This window comes from Seriola dumerili, unplaced genomic scaffold (genome assembly GCF_002260705.1).
Source record: "Seriola dumerili isolate Sdu_G_001 unplaced genomic scaffold, Sdu_1.0 BDQW01000645.1, whole genome shotgun sequence".
In the NCBI taxonomy this organism is placed as follows: domain Eukaryota; kingdom Metazoa; phylum Chordata; class Actinopteri; order Carangiformes; family Carangidae; genus Seriola; species Seriola dumerili.
The window spans coordinates 2,893,264-2,899,670 of record NW_019174900.1 but is presented as its reverse complement, the minus strand read 5'-3'; positions in this window follow the sequence as shown (position 1 = coordinate 2,899,670).

The following is a 6,407-nucleotide window of genomic DNA, read 5'->3' as shown; positions in this document are numbered from 1 at the left end:
GAACATTCATAAAGGAAGAACCTGTAGCAATTTAAGATGTTGCATAGAAGAAAATGAAGTGGATAATACACTACAATGGCTTCCTCCTCTGAGTCATCTGCTTCTGTTATTTTCCCAGCACTGTGTTCAGCTCTGATTGTGGTTGTGATTCCATTATCAGACAGCTTACTCCCATCTTGGAGAAACATACTGTTTCCCATGTGTAAAAGTTCTAGATTTAACAGACAAGATAATATTGCCCCTGCAGGAAGGAGCAGCGAATCATTCATGCTGGAACATGACATCCAGAGACAGAGATATGAAGTGCTGAAGGCTAAATGCTACATGCTGTGATAAGGTTCTTATCTCTGCTCTCATCCCTTTGTTTGGTCCAGGGGCAGGATTAAACCTGCCATATAGCCCCAGGGCAAAAATGAGCTGTGGGCCCCTATTGGGCCCCCGTTCCTCCAACTTCTCTCCTGTCGCCTTAGACTACAAGTCATTGCAGCAATACTGTGGCCCCTGTGTGTCAGTTAGGATGTAGTAATTTGATAAAACATAATTATGAATATGCACCATGCAAATACAACATCAGCTGAGATAACAATGGAAATCTACAGTTTATATTATAGTGAGTTTTAGTTTTGTAATACCAGTCCCTGGTTATGATTACATTGAACTCACAGAAGTAACTGATCTCACAGTGTGGTGACATCAGTGTGACAGGTCCAGCAGGTGGAGACTCATGCTGTCAGGTGATCTGTTTAACTAAACTTATGTGGAAGAGAAAACAAAGGTAAACAAACGTAATCACCATGTTTCAACTTTGAACTACTGGACTTGCTGTCATTGTGCAAACAGAGTTTACGTGGTGTACAGGAAAACTCTGTTTGCACAATGACAGCAAGTCCAGTAGTTCAAAGTTATCAAATCTTCCATTTCTTATGAAGCTGTGGACAAATTTAATCTGGGTGATGAATAGGAAACACTGTGGATGATTTACCAAGTAGTGGTAGTTGTGCAACACACAACATGTCACAATGAAGCTCCGACCCTCTCAGGCTGTATAGTAATGTTCCACCTGACTTATCCAAACATTGGAAGCTTATTTTCAACTCACTCTGCTTGTACGTAAAAGGTACATTTTACACCATTGATTGTAAATACAGATGGACATGTCTTCGCAGTGTCCGCCGAGTGTCCGCAGACTCCGTCCCTAACTCCCAGCTAATCCAAAAATAAACAAAGAGGTGGGGCCTGTGTCCAGCTGAGACTTTGGTGATTCCTGATTTGTGGCAAGGATACACACACCCAACTGTCACTGACAAAGGCCACGCCCTCAATTCTACATAACTTTAAGTCTTAATAAAATGTAAACAGGTGAGTTATATAAACAGGTGTCATGAAGGAGGAAATTAGCTCTAGAGACCAAAACAGTACCAGGCTGTAAACATGTTTATTTCTGCTGTATAGTTGGACATTTTAACATGGGAGTCTATGTGGACTGACTCACTGTTGGAACTCACTGCAGAACTGCAGGTTTTGGTTCTTCAGTGTTGGCCTCATGTTTCAGCCTCGGAGGCTGATGCTTGTTAGGCACATATTACTCTCTTGTCTTGGTTTTTGTTGGTCAATCATTTTCTGCTGCCTCAAGATAGCAATGGGCCAATGGTGCTTCTGACCACACGTGAGTTCTGCAGCCTCCTGGAGGCCTCTGCCAGAGATGGAGATGGCCCTGAGCTCCTTAACCTCTCAGAAGTAAGACTTCTGGTCCAAGCAGCTCCTCCACCAGTGCGCTTACCTGTACCAGGTTCCCAAACCAAGATAAAGAAATCAGTGTGCCCTCCGTCCAGACATTCATTCACTACCTCCCTGGACAAAAGGTTTGGCTGTCCACCTGAGACCTGCCTCTGTGGGTGCAATCAAAGCTCAATGCTTCAATTGACATTTCAATCACAGGCTTCATGAAGGACATGATTTAGTCACTAAGTCTGTTTCTGTTGCTGTTTTATTGTATCTTGCTTTTATTCAAGCACCAACTTTTCCACCTAAATCAAAAGTAAATATTTTAATTTGCTATACTTCAACAGTTCTTCCAAATTTCTGGTGTTATAACCAACCGAGTAGATATTCTTCTGAGTCATTTATAGATAGATGGATGGATGGATAAAATAATAAACTCTATTTATACAGCACTTTTCTTAACAATGTTAAAAAGTGCTTTACAAGAGAAATAAAAACCAGACAAGTAAAATGAGAATAAGAACATGAGCAAAGAGGGAGTAAAAACAATAAAATGACTAAGCTCAAGCAAACAGGAATAATCAGTACAAGTAACAACCTTTGTCAAACAATGCCAAAAACTTTCACAAAAAGAAAACTTTGAGAGAGGATTTAAAAGAGGCTAAAGACTTAGCATGTGTGAGTGTGTGAGTCTGAGGGCTCCATCAGCAGATCTCAGTGATGCCATGTTAAGAAAAAAGGTGTAGTAAGGCTGTTTAAGGCCTTAAAGGTGAGCAATACATTTTCAAAATCAATACGTAATCTAACAGGGGGGCAGAATACAGATGCATATAGAGGTGTGATGTGCTCATGTTTATCCCGGTAATAAGTCTAGCAGCAGCTGCAGATGGTGGAGGGAGCATTAAAATTGTCGATAGAATCTATATTGTGAGCTGGACAGGTGGACTGGAGCCAGCTGTGGAGACTGAGGATTCTGTTAAAATGCTCTGCTCCATGGGCCAGAGTCAGGATAGGACCAGAATTAAACAGACTTTCCACAAAGGTTGTTCAATCTTTTTTGGTGAGCTCAGACTGCTGACGAGCAGCTCTGTTTGTCCCCACATAAACTTGTCTGGTAGAGGAGGGAAGTGAGCTTATCCAGATTAATAGGGAGTGATGACGACTGAGGGCCTCCATGGCAGGAGGGTGCACAATCTGCTTCCGTACCGTGCACTGAAGTCACCAACTGAGGGTACGTTGTCTGAGCAGGTGAGTGATGTGACGAGGGAACAACCGCAGACATGGAGGAAGGATTCCCCAAGGAAGACATGTAGATCATCTGTGCACAGCATCTTGCATCTTACCATGAGATGAGGTCATGATGAGGACTGTTTATTTGGCCTCAAAGTCACCAGTGAAGTGGAAGCCACAGTGTCATAGATGCCATTTTCGGACAGGGTTCAGGATGAAGGAGTGCTGGGGCGTGTCAACTGGATGGACCAAAACCGTCATCTGCCCGCCGAGTCACTCCTGCGACCATGGGCCGCCACTTGAGCCCAGGACAGCTGATGGTTAAATGTTGAGCAGGAGGAAACAGGCACAGTCACAGTGTAGTTTCATAGCTAAAGATGGTATTAATCCTCGTATCAGCAGTAGTAGCATTAGTAGCAGATACATTCGCCTGACAGCCAACTTAAACTACTTATAACTTGAAAACTGTAGATGGCTGAAATCTTACACCTTGTTAAAAGACATGGGTAAAAGAGCCAGGATGTAGACATGTGGCCTAAAACTGGATAACATGCCAGATAGATCATCACTATTCAAAACAAGTTGTCTGAAGACATGACTTTGGGCTGGGGGAAACTGTGGCGGATGTTTTTAGCTATTTTCTGACATTTTCTGATCAAATGATAATCAGCAGACTATTTGATAATGAAGGTAATTACTAGATGTAGCCCAAAGTAATAAAAATAAAAAAGTTAAAAAAAAAAACTATGAATGAATCTAACTCCAGTTAAGCTTCAAAATACCTTTAACAAAGACACAAGTTGATACTTGTGTAAATGTTCATGACTGTTTCCAGTATTTTGTCGTTTACATCTGCTGTCAGCAGTTTGTGTCAGAATGCATAGACTCCATCAATGTTATTTTTATTGTATCCATTTTACAGCAGGCTTCCTTTTTCCTCTTCCTCTTTCTAAAGACGACAACCATCACAGGCGCAGGAGAGAAAAAAGTGTAATTGTGTGATTGTGGTTGAAGTGATCATCTAAAGGAGAAGTCTGGAGTAACCTAAACAGTTTGAGGAAAATGCTTTATGTATTTGTGACTAATGTTTAATGGATAAAGCTAATCTATAGTAAGTAATAAATTTTAGCAAACACTTTGTTGGAAACTATTTTCAGTGGCGGATTAATCCATCTTCGGTGATGTAGTGAGTATTTGGGGCAGCAGGACAGTGTGTGTGGGGTTGAGTCACAATAAACTACATTGTGTGTGTTCGTGGTAATAAAGGTACACGTCATCCAGTGCAGCACTGTGGCTGTGCTGTGGTTTTTAAACTCCCCTTGTGAAACCCCTGTCAGTCTGTCTGGAGTGATGCACTCTGGCACAAACTGCTGACAGCAGATGCAAACGGTAAATTCCTGGAGTCATGAACGTATACACAAGTATCAACTCCTGTGTCTATGTTAAAGGTATTTTGAAGTTAAACTGGACGTAGGTAATCAATCTGCTGATTGTCATTTAGTCATTAAATGTCAGAAAAAAGTGAAAAACATGTCATGTCCAGTCATGTCCCCAGATAACTTCTTTTGAATAGTGATGATCTATCTGGCAGGATTGTGTGACATTAGTGAGTTGCACATGTCACTGGCTGTGTTGGTCTGTCAGAGGTTCTGTCACAACTTGACATGTTTATCCAGTTTTCATTGTAGTTTTCACACAAATACTGCAGATTTATCAAAGTTTCACCATAACATTTTCAACAAGTGCAGTAATGTAAGAACTGAAAAACAACAAACTATGTGCATAGGTTTCACATGGTAATCCCAGGGGTTTTACATAGTTTGGTGTATGGGTTTCACATGGGAATTTACACAGGCTTCACACATTACACCATGGATATGGTGTAATTTGTGCCAGCACGTGTTCCACACATTTCACATTGGAAAATTAACATCTTTTGACATGTTAAATTTCACATGTATCCATATGTAAAATTCATGCGTTTTTTCTGTAAGGGAGGTGAAACACATGTTGGTAGTCTGCTGCTTTGGTTCCCAAACCTTTTAGCCTGCAAGATCTTCAAATGAAGCTGACACTGGCTGACGTCTTCTGGTTGAGATCCATTATTGATTATTTTCAAGGGGGGTTGGTCCTGACCGCGGCGGCCGGGGTTCGGATCTGACATGTGGCCCTTTGCTGCTGTCGTCCCCCCTCTCTCTTTCCTAGCTTTCCTGTCTCTCTCTCGCAGCGGCTATCAAATTAAAGGCAAAAATGCAAAAGAATTCCTTTCAAATTCTTTTGAAGGAAGAAGGTTTGTGTAGCATAAATATATTTTTTATGCTTTCACCTCCTGTTCATTATCTTATAATCACTCTAACCAGTTGTCTTCAAGTTCCTCTCTAGACATGTTTTAAACTCTGTAAAAATCCCCTGCTATGATTCATATTTCGGTGAACATGTTTTTCACACATAAAAGTGAAAAAATAATAAAAATAAAAATAAAAATCTACTGCTCTTACTTCCTGATTAATAAATCTGGATCAGGTCATACGCCACACCCACCACCTGCTCCGTCCAGGTGGACAGGTGAAAGAGCAGAGAGGATCAAGATGCTTAGAGGAGGAAACATCAGAGAGACTCAGCCACATGTTTGAGCCTCAGTCAGACCCAGACTCAGAGGAGGAGTCTGAGACCAGAACCAGAGACTAGCAGGCGGATCAGAACAATTATCACAGTTAACATCTTTTATTTGTTTATGCTGTTTGTTAGCTTGTAACTGGCAGTGGCTGACACAGTGTTAGTGGTTGTGCTAATGCTAACTCTCTCTCTCACTGACAAGGTTTCAGGTTTATTTAGCCCCACCCCTCACCCCCACAAGTTGACAGGATTGGTTCCTTAGGTTTGTGACATATGAACCCCTGGCTGTCTGAATCTGTGCTTATGAGACTGTCATTGGTTTGTAAGTGAAGTTTGTCAGACCTCAATGATAAAATTTGTTGTTGTGACTAACCCTGAATGTAAATGTAAGAAAACTATACAGGTTACCTTTAATCTGCTGCTGAAAATAGTCCCTGACAAATCCTGCTATTGGAGGAAAAAACAGTGTCCAGCTCTTTAAGGAACCATATATTTTTTATCTTTTTAAAGATTTAAGTCATTAGAAGGGACCAATGGGTTCAGAGCTGAGAGCCACAGAAGTCTCAGACTAACACACTGTTGTTTTTACTCTTTTCATGGGATTCTTTTTCTTCATTGTGTCAGTATGTTGTCACTTTGATAAGCATTTTGAGCTGTGTGTGTGTGTGTGTGTGTGTGTGTGTGTGTGTGTGTGTGTGTGTGTGTGTATGTAGTCGACCTGTTCCAACTAGATCAACCCTGGAGGGTTTGCCAACACTTCCCTAGTTTCTGTTCCTTTAACACACTGTACCACACCCCAATACAGAACTTATTCCTACTGGTTGCCATGGATGAAACTA